We start from the raw sequence: 14,181 nt of genomic DNA on the forward strand, positions 1-14,181 counted from the left end.
AGCAACAATCCACTGTAATTTTGGCACTATATGGCATAGTATTTGTAAAATCCAAATGTGCATATCTATGCCAGAGACAATTCTAAAGGGTGGAAAACAATGCCATAAACATAGTCAAACGTCTAAAAAAAATCCAGATTAATTTCAGACACTCCAGGGAAAAGTAGTTACAGTCTTATTAGAAATAGAGACAGTGTAAGTAGAACTTGCAGAATTGGATGGCATGACTTTATAAATACATTAAACATCACTGGTGAGTGCTAGAAATCCAGTTATTGGCCTACAACTCTCTAAATACTTACTGGCTGTAGGCACAATGCCCAGGGGTAGACACATACCATCAAAGTCACTTTGGGAGTTTTCCAAAGTTAGTCAACAGGACAAAGTAAGTCATCTATCTATATGGAGAAGATGAAGGTAGGTTTTACCACACAACTGCAGACTCAGTGGCACGAAGAGATCCAGTAGAGAGATCCGGTGGTTGGTTTCAGAACCATGAGAACTAGTAGAGGATGAAGACAAGCAGGAAAAGCCCCATTGTCAATTAAAGGGAAGTACAGTAAATGCCCACTTTAAAAAGAAACGTTACCCTGGGCCAGACGGACCCCTTATGGTCATTAATGTGAACAAGTGCCCACTCCAGGACCCAGAGGAAAGTACTCACAGTGACTAGCACCAGGGTGGGAGACCCTGTTGGTAAATGGCAGTAAACTGGTAGAAGAATTACCTGGGGACTGTCCCAGCATGAAAGGCACAACTTGACACACAACTCGGGGGAAGCAGAAAGCCTGAGGTGGACTTCTGGGATAGGGACAGAGGGTCTAGGTGTACCAACAATCTAGATGGCTCTTAGGAATGCCATTCAATGCAGACGACCCACCAAGGATGTGAGAGGAACAGCTCAGGGAGTACATTACACGGCCTGCAGTAGCAGCCGTGTAGTTATGGTTAAGTTTCTCAACCCATAGGAAGATCAGTTTTTGGGTGGCTTACAACTTTGGTGGTTTAACGAATCCGAAAAATGATATGCCATATTGCAACACTTGGTGTAATTTTGTGAAGGGGGCCAAGATATAGGGTGGGGGGGTCCCAAAACATTTGAAATCCTCATAGACATAAAGGAAACATATCTTTGCTCATGTCTACAGCCCAGCACAATGAGCTGTGGCTTGGTCCTGAAAGTGTACTTTTGCATGCTGATTGGATGTTGAAAAACGTGAGTTCAGTCATATTTTTGGAAGTGGTCACCATGTTGGGTCCTTTGATCCGTCCATGGATCCGTGGCCCGTAGCCTTAGTCCTCAGACAGCACAGTGAGGAAAAACCCTGGAAAATACACTGGGGGTTATTTTGTGGCTGAAATAGTGTCTGGGAAGAGTTGTAGGATTAGAAAAAAGTTAAGATGAAGCAGTTTATATAGGTTAAAAGGGCATGCAGCAAGCCGCTGAGTAAGCAGTCAATTTTACTGTCCATGGCCATATTTTGAGACATGAACATTTGTCCATGGACACGGACATGTGTCCACAGCCACTTTTGCAATTGAGAGTGGTTCAGCGTGAGTGGAGTTATTTGAAGGTCTAGTGCGCGTATTTATGATATTGTTGTGGCAGTGGCCAGATTCTTGAGGGCACGACGATAGTAATATGTGGATAGTAATTAAAGATAGTGTTGGGGGAGCATCAATCAGGACACTGGCCACGGGCACAGTAATATGTGTATAGTAATTATAGCTACTCTAGGGGGAGTATAAGATATTGTAATATGGTGGAAGGATATTATTGAAGTGTATATGGCATTTATAATCCTACCACAATTGTGGACATGGTGCGTATGGTTACACTATTTTGTCCTTATTGATTTTGACTACAATAGTATCTTCATTGTGGGGATGGATGCTTTCTTGAATATTGTATGAAGGCTGTAATGTAGAATTGTAGATGCTGGTGAAACATATAATACTTTGTCCTATGGCTACAGTAATATACCGAGCGTAATTGACACTGGGTGGGGATAGTTACTGGAATATGGTAAGAAACTGGAATATGTGGTTGTTTCTCTGTAATGAAAGAAAAAGTATTATTTGTTAAACAACATACTTTGAATCATTTAATTACATACAGTTGTAAATATAGATTTACTTTTTGACCCTCATATATAGGATACTATATCTACTATGTTATTGTATGTATATGTTTGGTACAATATTAGTGTCTGGTATGCTCTGTTTTTTTAACATGAAGTAATCCTTGATTAATTGGGGAAAAAAGCATGGAAGATTCAAAATCAAAAATACTACTGTATTTAGATACAGTTTGTGGCATTTACATGGTTTTAAAGTATATACTTGGTACAGAGTACATGTATGTGGTACTATGTATATATTACATAGTTATAAGTGTGATAGCATGTTTGAAGTGTATTGTAATTTATTTTTTCATTTATATAGCACACCAAACCCGGAGGTATGTAGGCGCTTACGCTTAAGAGATTGGTTACAGTAATTATGGTTACAGAAGGAAAGTGCAGGAAGTAATTACATCATAGAGAGAAGTATAGATGTAATTACATCACAAGCAAAAGTACAAAAGGAGTTCAAGTGGACACATTCATGGAGCCTAACACTATGTTGCAGGGTGGCTGCGACACAAAGATGCAGTAAAGCCAATCAGATGGGCACATTCACGCAGCCTAACCCCATGTTGCAGGGTGGCTGCAACACAAAGAAACAGTAAAGTCAATCAGAAGGGCAAATTTATGGAGCCTAACCCCATGTTGCAGGGCAGCTGCGACACAAAGATGCAGTAAAGTCAATCAGTTGGGCACATTCCTGGAGCCTAACCCCATGTTGCAGGGCATCTACGACACAAAGATGCAGAGGGTCCAGTTTGGAGGGAACATTCGGGCACATGCGTACAACAGGGAGGGATAGCTAGGTACAGGATTCAGGCACACAGGCACATGCATACAACAGGGGTGGACAGCTAGGTACAGGATTCAGGCACACAGGCACATGCATACAACAGGGGACATCTGGGTTCAGGCACACAGGCACATACATGCAACAGGGGGGACAGCTAGGTACAGGGTTCAGGCACACAGAGACATGCATACAACAGGGGGACAGTTAGGTACAGGATTCAGGCACTCAGGCACATGGATACAACATGGGGGACAACTAGGTACAGGGTTCAAGCACACAGGCACATGCATACAATGGGGGCAGGTAGGTACAGGATTCAGGCACAAAGGTACATGCATACAACAGGGGCAGCTATGTACAGGGTTCAGGCACACAGGCACATGCATACAACGGGGGCAGCTAGGTGCAGGGTTCAGGATCACAGGCACATGCATACAACAGGGGGGGAGAGCTAGGTAGATGGTTCAGGCACACAGTCACATGCATACTACGCGGGACAGCTAGGTACAGGGTTCAGACGCACAGGCACATGCATACAACAGAGGGGGACAGCACCTCACCTTGGAGTGTCAGGGTAGTGGATAGGGAGCAGACAGGGGGCCTAGGAGTTGGACTTTAGTGGGAGGGCTGGTTTAGCCTGCAGGCTATCCCATAGGCTGAGATAGTGAGGCCTCCATCCAATCAAAGCACACCACAACAAATCAGGCACAAATCACTCAAATGAAGGGAGTGGTTAAAGTAGTTAGATATCCATTAGCATATTCTAACTCTATAGGATTTTACAAGTAGTATTGTAGTACTGTGGATGCATTATGTAGGTATAACTGTGATGGCATGTTTGAAGTGTATTGTGATGACGGGAATGGTTAAAGTAGCTAGATGGATTTTACCATATTCCAACTCTATTGGATCTTAGAACTACTATTGTTGTATTATGGATATATTTTGTACGTATAACTATGTTGGAATGTTTAAAACATGTTGTAATGAAGGGTATGTATAAAGTAGTAAGATACCCGTTGGCGTATTCTAACTATATTGGATTTTAAAAGTACAATTGTATTACTATGGATGTATTAAGTAAGTATAACTGTGATGTCATAATTGAAGTGTATTTTAATGAAGGGTATGTTTGAAGTAGTTAGATACCCATTGGCATATTCTAACAGTATATTGTATACTGTAGTGAGCAAATTTGGGTTGCATGAATATTAGGTAGGCATTTGTTCGATTTGCTGGTAGCCTATGTTGTGCAGTAACAGAAGTGTTGTCAGATTCAAACCAACCACTTTTTACATATGCAGTATAGTGGCCTGAAGTGGTTGTGGCACCAGTGTGGTAGAGTATCTCTACTGTTGTGAAGGTTTTCTTGTCAAGAGATACTTGGCTGTGTGTAAAGTTAGTGAGCATACAGTTATTCTTGGCACCATCTGCTTGCTTTGTACCTTAGAAGCATTAGCATGACATATTGGCCATGTGAGGTTATTTGTACGCTGAAGCGATTGTCTGAATTGCAAAAAGAACAAAATATGCAATGATTTGAATTCTGCAGAAGCTGGTGAAATGGAATGCATTTAGAATTTGGTATGGATACATACACACATTTTTCATCAGGGATGTGCTCTTGTGAAACATGGTTGCAGAAAGTGCATGTATGTTTCCATGTGTATGAAATCTGGAAGATTTCCTTTATAGGGATGTTTTTGGTTTCTAGTACCTGTAGTAAGTACATTTGGAATTTGTGAGGACTGTGCTGTGAATTTTACCATCCTGCACAGTAGTCCAACTCTTGTCTTATACCTGCGGCACTTTGGATGCTGTCAGGATTATTTGTGGTATTTGTATGAAGGACAAGCATATGCAAAACAACTGGTTTGAGCAGTTTAAGTTAATGTTGTGACCAATTGTTGGCAATTAGAAGAGAAGATTGATTGCTATATTTGCATAACAATTTACTCCTGTTGTATTGCTGAATTTAAATGGACCAGAGATGTGTGCCCCTGTATCCTTTGGGGGGACTGCAGTTGTTTTTCAACAAGAGACATTTTTCTCTCTGTCTTTTGATGGACGTGTAGTTGTTTTTTGGACTAGAGCATTCTGTGCTTGCATTCTTTGATGGAGCCGCAGTTGTTCTTTGTTTTTTAGTGGTATTGCAGGGAGATCTGGTATAGCTTCTGGTTTCATTTGTTTTCCTTTTAAAGGTTTTGTTTTTTATTTGCATCAAAGTTAACTAGGAATAGACCATTGAGTGTAAGCAGACATGAAAGTGCTATGTAACGCATACCTTGTTTGAAGAGTGTGCTGCCAATATCGATCAGTGTGTTGTCTAGAGTTAGCGCTTGCGACTTCTGACTAGTGACAGCAAATGGAAGAGATAGAGAGAATTGCTCTCTGTGTACATACATGCCTTTAAAAAAGAACACAGTGGTGATTCTGCAACCTATTCTTTTAATTTCTGCAAGTTTGTCAAAGGGGATGTTGACAAACTGAATGTTGACATGTGGATATGTTTGGAACCCAAAAACTGCGACAAATGCTCAATTTACTAAACCTTGTTCTACATCAAGATTGCGTTTTAGAGTTACTCTGCAGTTCAGACACTGAGTTAATAGTTTTTCTAATCCAGCTGTGTTAGAGATACATTTTTCTAAGCTATTTAGCCATGGTGTTATTTGTTGACACATAGGGAGTGTGATGCAGTGCACTTCTAGTTGGTGTGTGGAGCAGATATGCAGAACGGGTTGCATTTCTTTTTTCAACATTGTATCATTGCATTGGTTACAGCTTGCAAGAGTTGGCATTAAGCACATTTATTTTACATTTTGTTGAGCTAATTGTTCCATGATATCAGGGGCAGGTGTCTTTTGTCCATACAGCTCATGGATTACTCTAGTTTCTAAGATAGATTTTCATCAGAATTGTCCCTGGACCTAGTATGATAGCAACCTTGTCTGTCTCCTTCCCTCTCCCCTTACTTGTTCCACCCCACCCTGTAGCACTATTTGAAATGTCATCAGGCCTAGTACGATAGTCACTTGTTTTGGTCCTACCCTCCCATCTGGTCCCCCCTCCCTCACCTTTTGTTTTCTCTGGCTCTACCAGAAATGTCGTCAGGCCTAGTACAGTAGTAGCCTGTCTGATTCCATTTCCTTCCCACTCACCCCCTCCATTCCTGATTTATGTCTTAGCTCTTGCACTATCTGAAATGTTGTCAGGCCGAGTACGATAGTTAATTTCACATCCTTACTATCATGGCCTGTAAAAATGCCATTGTATTTTCCCTCTCTTGCCTTGAAGCCCATTGAAACACATTGTGTATAGGCGCTATATAAATAAACTCTCATATCATATCATCTTTAGTAAGCAGAACAGTTCCAATACTTTTAAAAATGTTAGCATAGGTTAGATCTGCAGATTGACGCATGTTTTGGGTTAGTATTCTGCAGCAAAAATGGTGCCAGAGATTTACTTTCCCAATGCTGCCAAGTGCATTATGGCATTGTTTGTGTCCTAATGTTTTGAAAATGTATTGACCTTTTACTGGTGTCAACTGTAGGAGGTCTCTGAAAACAATAATGCGTTTTCCTCCAAACAGTTGTTCATAGTTGGTTTTTAGGACTTCTTGTATTCTAAGGTGAATTAAAGCTAGCATGAGGTTGGAAACCATGCTTACTTCATCAACCCGGAGGACTTTAATTTTTTGCAGAATTCTGCATACTTCAGTAGCAGCTTCTGCTGACAATTGGTTGTATTCTAATTTGGTTTGCTGTTCTATTGGGAGGAGAAGTAATCGGTGTAAAGTTACACCTCCTATTTTGTAGGTAGCTAGACCGGTGGGAGCTGTTACAACAGCTGAAAGGTTGTTGCTTGTTAAGTCTTGTAAACATTTCCAGATTATGTTAATTAAGAATGCATTTCTGGAACCAGCTTCTCCACTTACCTACAAGAGAAGAGGTTTATATGTTTTACAGCTACAAGTGTTAGTTTCATGTTTAAGTGCATGTTCAATTTCTTCAGTGACTTCTAGATAAATGGTGAGTTTTTCATCATTCAGCTATGATTTGAACACTGACAAATCTTCTTGAGATTATTTAGATTGATAAATGGTGTTTTCTACCTCAGTCATGGCTATTTCTGCTTCATTTAGAATAGTGGTTCTCGGCTTCCTGAAAAAGAAGGTTGACTGCCGTTAGAAGTGTCTTTATATAGTAGAGTTTCAATTTTGTCCTCTAGTTGTCCAACATTAGTTTGTAATTGTTTAAAATTGATATTTTGTATACTGTTTTCAGCTTCAAATGTTTAATGGACACCTAATCATTCTTCTTTTCTCCAAGATTTGAAATGTTGCAGAAGGGCCATGTAATAAAGTTCTCTGTATTGTGGAGATGTAAACGAGAATTCTTTTGATTGGTTTGGCTGGGCTTGGTAAGTTTTACTAGGCTTCCTTCACAAGTTGAGACTGAATATTTAACAGTTGTCTCATCTGGCATAGCATTGGTTTTGTAGGAGTAGTTCTGGGCTATGTCATACAAGAACATGTTTCCCAAAACAGTACTTCTGTTTGGGCAGTATGCATCAATTAAATTGTTTGTAAAATGTCCTGCCTGTTGTGATCATTGGGAAGATTTGAGTTGCCTGTTTCCATGATGAAGCTAGAGCAAGGTTTAGTCGTACACTTTTTTCAGATTTCCCATACAAGAGTGTACCTGTTAAACAGTCTGCAGCAACCACATTGTATGTTTGATAACATTTTTCTTTACCAAACCTGTACAATTTTTGTGACAGGATATTATCAGATGATATGTCACCCCAACATTCTATTAGCTATGTCGCCTCAGCTTTGGTGTGATAGGTTGTGACATATCTTGCAACTGCAGTGGAATTGTCTGCAGTGTATTTTATGTCTATATTTGCATTCCACAAGAAGGCAATGATCACGTTGTAATATTGAGGTACTTGGATGCCTCGTCTCTTTTAATATTGTATATGTTTTTTGGGGATTTCCCTTTTACACTGTGTCTAACAGAAGACATCAAGCTATTTACTTGTCCTTTGGTGGAAACTGCTCTAGGGAAGCCAACGCGACATTTGGTATAGTGCATACCTTTGTTTTTATGTCAACATTGGCTGTATTTGCTGTGTGGTTTCAGATGTCAGAGGTAATGTGTTTCTGAATAAATTGTAAAACAGTGGAATCACTGTCCTGGCCATATTTGGGAGCATCTTTAATCCGCAAAAGCATGTGGATGTGTGGTGCTCCTCTGGCTTGATATTCTTTTCTCCAAAAGAAGTGTTATACTTCTCTGAGTGGAGGGGTCGTTTTATTGCAGATGAAGTGCAGCATGGCAATGAATCCATGGTGAAAGTATCTTTTTTCCTGGTGTGTGTATGTCTATTCCCTCTTTATTTTGTTTTTTCAGTGCATAAGAAGTCATGCAACTCATCCCTTGCAAGTCATGCCATGCTTATTATGCAGAACTTAAAGTAACAAACCATGTGGGTGGGCCTACGTTCCATAGCATACAACATACATCAGCAAGACATCAAAACCAGTATTCTTTTGTACCACGCATGTTTGACAAGAGATTTGTGATACTTGACTGCAAGCTTCATCTTTGTCTTTTACCTTTTGAAGCAGTTGTGTAGCTGACATGTTTAAGAAATAAGAGCCTGTTTTTAATGTGCATGCAACTCAATAAAATAGAGTCACTAGTTTGCTTTCGAAAAGGAAGTGGAAAATGTATTCTATATTTTTTCTGAATCTTGGATCTTCAGATTACATTTGTAAAGAGCGATATTCTGATGCAATAATGTACTTCTACACTTTTCTCCCATATGCTTATTGGAGATCCTTTGGCTTGATTAATTTGATATGATTCTAATGCATCTTCTATAATGATTTGAAATGTAGTGGGTGAATTTAATACTGGTCTAAAATGTTGGCTGTACTAACATGATCCACATTTTCAATTTGGATAGGTTTTGGCGAATCTTCACTTATGTTGGTGGTTGGCTCGACTAGTTGTTGCCAAATCTTTTTGTATTTTGTTGGTACACCATTAACTAGTACAATCAAAGAGTGTTCTATTGGCCGTCTACTCGTAGAGTTTCTCAATTTTCTTTAAGATCCAATTGCAAATATACTACTTTGACACAAATGCCTTTTAGTAACCCAGATGGAGGTAATTTGGAAGTTTTGAATTTAAGGCTTATTATAGCTTGACATCGGTGTACTGTTTGGATTATGATGCTCTATACAAGTTAAGTTGTTGGAGAGCTTCTGTAAGTGGGAAGTTATTAGTGATAGCCTGTGATGGCATTTGGTTATTGTCAAGCTTTGTATTGCAGTATGTGCAAACTGTTGAGGGGTCAGTTATTTTGTATTTATGTTCTGCTGTTAGATATAAAGCTAATTGTAATCATTGGGATTCCTCATTGTCCGGTATTTTGTAGGCCATATCTGGTGTTTCAGCAAATGTGTTTTAAACTGCAATTCTTTTTTGTATGTATTTATAGGGAGATTGGTGTATGTGAGGTTTTCGCTCATGTTTTCTAAAGTTACTGAATTTCCTAAGTCAACTTCAGTCCTAAAATATTTACTTTGGATGTGTTCTATGTATCTTTTTTTTTATTGAAACTTCAGCTCAATGTGCGCGAAGTGTTCTACTTCTCTGAGTGGAGGGGTTGTTTTATTGCAGATGAAGTGCAGCATGGCAATGAAGCCATGGTGAAAGTATATTTTTCCTGGTGTGTGTATGTCTATTCCCTCTTTATTTTGTTTTTCAGTCCATAAGAAGTCATGCACCTCATCCCTTACAAGTCATGCCATGCTTATTATGCAGAACTTAAAGTAACAAACCACGTGGGTGGGCCTATGTTCCATAGCATACAACGTACATCAGCATGACATCGAAACCAGTATTCTTTTATACCACGCATGTTTGACAAGAGATTTGTGATACTTGACTGCAAAACTTCATCTTTGTCTTTTACCTTTTGAAGCAGTTGTGTAGCTGACATGTTTAAGAAATAAGAGCCCATTTTTAATGTTTATGCAACTCAATAAAATAGAGTCACTAGTTTGCTTTCGAAAAGGAAGTGGAAAATGTATTCTATATTTTTTCTGAATCTTGGATCTTCAGATTACATTTGTAAAGAGAGATATTCTGATGCAATAATGTACTTCTACACTTTTCTCCCATGGCCGTCTACTCCTAGAGTTTCTCAATTTTCTTTAAGATCTAATTGCAAATATACTACTTTGCCACAAATGCCTTTTAGTAACCCAGATGGAGCTAATTTGGAAGTTTTGACTTGAAGGCTTATTATAGCTTTAATCGGTGTACTGTTTGGATTATGATGCTCTATACAAGTTAAGTTGTTGGAGAGCTTCTGTAAGTGGGAACTTATTAGTGATAGCCTGTGATGGCATTTGGTTAGATATGAATTTTGTAGGCCATATCTGGTCTTTCAGAAATTCTTTTCTGTATGTGTTTATAAGGAGATTGGTCTATGTGAGGTTTTCGCTAATCTCTTCTAAAGTTACTGAATTTCCTAAGTCAACTTCAGTCCTAAAATATTTACTTTGGATGTGTTCTATTTTTCTTTTTTTTTTTTATTGAAACTTCAGCTCAATGTGCGCTGAATGGAAGCAGTCAGGACACCGAACTTTTGTTACAACGAATCAAGTCATAATGTTCCAAGTTTCCAATTCAAGTTTTCAAATTCAAGCAGTAAGAACCCAGGGAAGCGCAGAGGCCTACAATTTTCCTTAAAAAGAGAAGAAAAAAAAATTCTGTTTGAAGCAGAATTCTCGTTTAACTGTAATGAGTCCATAAAGTCCACGACAGCACAACTTAGTTTGACATTTTGTCCCACGGAGGCATAGGACCACTCATTTTGGTTGTTCGTATCAACAGGTAGAAATCCCCCTAGGTGGCGCATCCGACATGCAGTTATTGCAGGGCATCCAGCGGGTAGATATTCAGTTGTTTTGATTTCATGATTACAAAATCGACAAAGATTGTCATTCAATTCATTGATATGACGAAGGAATTGCATCTCCTTAGTCTTTAATGCATTTAGACGTAGCCTCAAAAATTGCTCACAATGATTTTGTGATGGGCAATTTCTTAGATATTGACACTGAACTTTTAATTCATGTGCTCCAATTCCTGATTTCAGGGTCGTTGGCATCATTTGTTGCAGGTCATAGTTCTCGATCCAACGCCAGGACTCAAACTTCTTTTTTACACGTTGGGGTTGCAATATCAGGTTGTCTAGATTTAAGTCGGCGCTTATTAGTGTTTCTTCCAGCAGCTGTCGCCATTCATCCAAAAGACCTGACCTTCCACATCCTGATCTAGCTACAAATATTTGATATGCCGGAGTCAGAGGATTGAAAGTCATCTTGCGCATCACCATCAAGGATTTCCACATGACGCATGTGTGCAAAGAATTTAATGATAACTCATATCGTAGTGAAGTCATCGAGATATAAGAGGGTAGCCTCAATACCCGACGCCAGAATAAGCCTTCTAGCTTCTGCCAAAACTGGTTGTCTATGTACCACCCAGTTTCAGACCCGAAAGTAATTGCGGGGACTACTTTTTGGACATAGAATATTAGGACCGGGGCAAGAGTACTTTTTCCATGGGTCTTATTTATCTTTAGTCCTTGAATACTGAGTTGAATCATTCGATTTATAGGGTCCAGTTTCCAATGATGTTCGTTTAGTGACGTGTTGAACATTATGCCGAGATATCTGATGGAATTAACCAAACTTAGTGGTGTACCGTCGATTTTCCACCTAAAAGCTTTTTGCTTTTTGGTTCCACCTGCCCCGATGGTCATTATCTTGGTCTTTTCAGTGTTTAGTTCCATGTCATTCGTACTCAGGTACTCTTGTAGTTTGGTTAATAGCCGTTGAGGCCAATCTGCATTGAGTCCATTAGGACAAGGTCATTGGCATAGATTAAGCATCGAATTTCGGTGTTATTTATTTTTGGCGGAAAGCAACGGACTGCTTCTAAATGTTTTGGTAAGTCGGGAAATGAACAGTTTCAAAAGTTCAGCAGCAAGTGAGTGGGCATCCCTGTTTCACACCTTTTTTTGTTGGTATCTTCTTTGATAGGTCACCCTGATTATTTAGGCCTATCCGAATGACAGTATCGGAATGTAAAGCTTTTATCAGTGCAAACAAGTTTTGAGGGCAGTTCCAGTTTAACATTTTCTGCCATAACTTTCCTCAATTTATACTATCGAATTCACCACGTAAGTCAATGAATGCCAGGTGTATTTTCCTTTTTGCCTTTAATGTTTCTAGTTTCAATATGTTCAATATCAGTAGATTAACTTCCACACCAACCCCCTTAATGAATCCAGTTTGTCGGATGTCATTGATTTGTTCTCGCCTGGTCCACAAAACCAATTTTTGTTGTAGGAAGGAGGCAAAGATTTTACCAATGGTGTCCAACAGTGCAATCGGCGATAGTTGTTAGGTTCTGCCCTTCTTGTATATTGGCACAATAAAGGCTTCCCGCCACGACTCGGGAATCAGCATTGAAGAGGATAATGGTGAAAACAGTGTTTCAATGAAGACTGCCCATTGAACATTGTTTTTTTAGCATCATATTTAATATCATGTCTGGGCCAGCCGCATGAGAACTTTTCAGGTCGCGTATGGCAGATTCGATGTCATACAAAGAAATTTGCAAATCCCAAGTTGTAAGATCAGTTTGAAGATCTATCGTTGGCTCACTCAGGGGGTTGCTGAAGATGTTCACAAAATGGGATTCCCATTTGACAGCTTCAATTTCATTTGACAGGGAAGCAGAGTGTCGTGAATTTCCTGTATTCAAAATTGCCCACGTTTTTTTAGACCAGATGTTTCAGTAGGGTTTCAGCTTTGGCCTGTTCAATTATCATTTTTTGGGATTTCAACCAATTCCTGTACGCTTGCCGTCGTGATCGAATTGCGATTCTGATGACCATACCACAAGTCTTTGTAATCTTTGACCTTTTCAATGCTCTAATATCTCGTTGCATCATTCTCTTGGCATTTGTGAGTATCGTGGTTGACTGATGTTTATGAGTTATGCCCATCACCCTATCAGACGCTTTGAGGGTGATGAAATTTGAGAGAAGCGTAGTATAGTCAACCGACAAAGCTATGTACTGATTGAGTAGTTGCTGACTCATGGTTTGAATTTGAGGACCATTGATCCAAAGTCGGTTGCTACCTGCATTGACCGTTAAAGGAGTTACATATTTGTTAGTACATTGTGTCCATTCAATCATGCAGGAGAGTCGAAGAAGATCATGATCACTATTTGGCATTTCACTTACGACAAGCGTCATTTCTTGTTCAAAGAGGTTTGAGATACCCAAAAATAGTCAATGATTGTCCGTGATTTTGAGTTTGACCAGGTGGCGTGGGGAGGTTGATCCCCTTTCACGTTTCCGTTGACCATTTTTTAGTTACGATTATGGAGTGCGACTCTCCACAGCTGTCCCCTTGCCGTTACCTCATCACTTGGTAGAGGTATAAATAACTGGGTTATATGGTCGATTTTAAATCATGTGCAATTTAGGTCCCCACAACATATATTAGAATGATTCGTATATGTAGTTAGAGCCTCATCAATGTACCATGTAATCGTATTTAGAAACGTCTTAGTGGTAATTTTTTCGGGATTCCAGTACCCATTTAAGACAAGCAAATGTTTCCTTGTTAGTATGTTTTCATCTTCGGTCCACAGCAAAGCTCCTTGGATAAAGGGATTAGGACAAAAAGAATCCACAATTGACCACCAGGGATTGATTTTTACTAGCATCAGGAGACCCGAAGATGGTCTTCCTTTTGAATTTTTGATGGCAGGATTCAGTAAGGTGACATAGCCATCCCTTGATGGGGCCTCACTTAACCAGGTCTCCTGAAGACAAATTACAAAGACTTTTTCCAGCACAGCATCAAAGTGGTTAAATAGATAGGTGAATCCTCTTGTGTTGCAAGATAGAAATTCACACAATTGGTCACTCGCCTCCTGTCATGGCTAATTGTGAACCACTACTTTATTCAGATTATCATCCAAGTGTGTAAATCTCCTGTAGGAATTAGCATCACAGTATCGTATATTGGCAGAATTTTTCATAGCTTTTCGTACCATGGCTCGTCTTTCTGCTTGATGTTCCTGAGACCGAGTCCTCGTACTCGAATTTACCACACAAGAACCAATGGAAGTTGGTTTGAGAGTTATATCA

The sequence above is a fragment of the Ambystoma mexicanum genome, chromosome 11 (assembly GCF_040938575.1).
Source record: "Ambystoma mexicanum isolate Mex_15411 chromosome 11, UKY_AmexF1_1, whole genome shotgun sequence".
Taxonomy (NCBI): Eukaryota; Metazoa; Chordata; class Amphibia; order Caudata; family Ambystomatidae; genus Ambystoma; species Ambystoma mexicanum.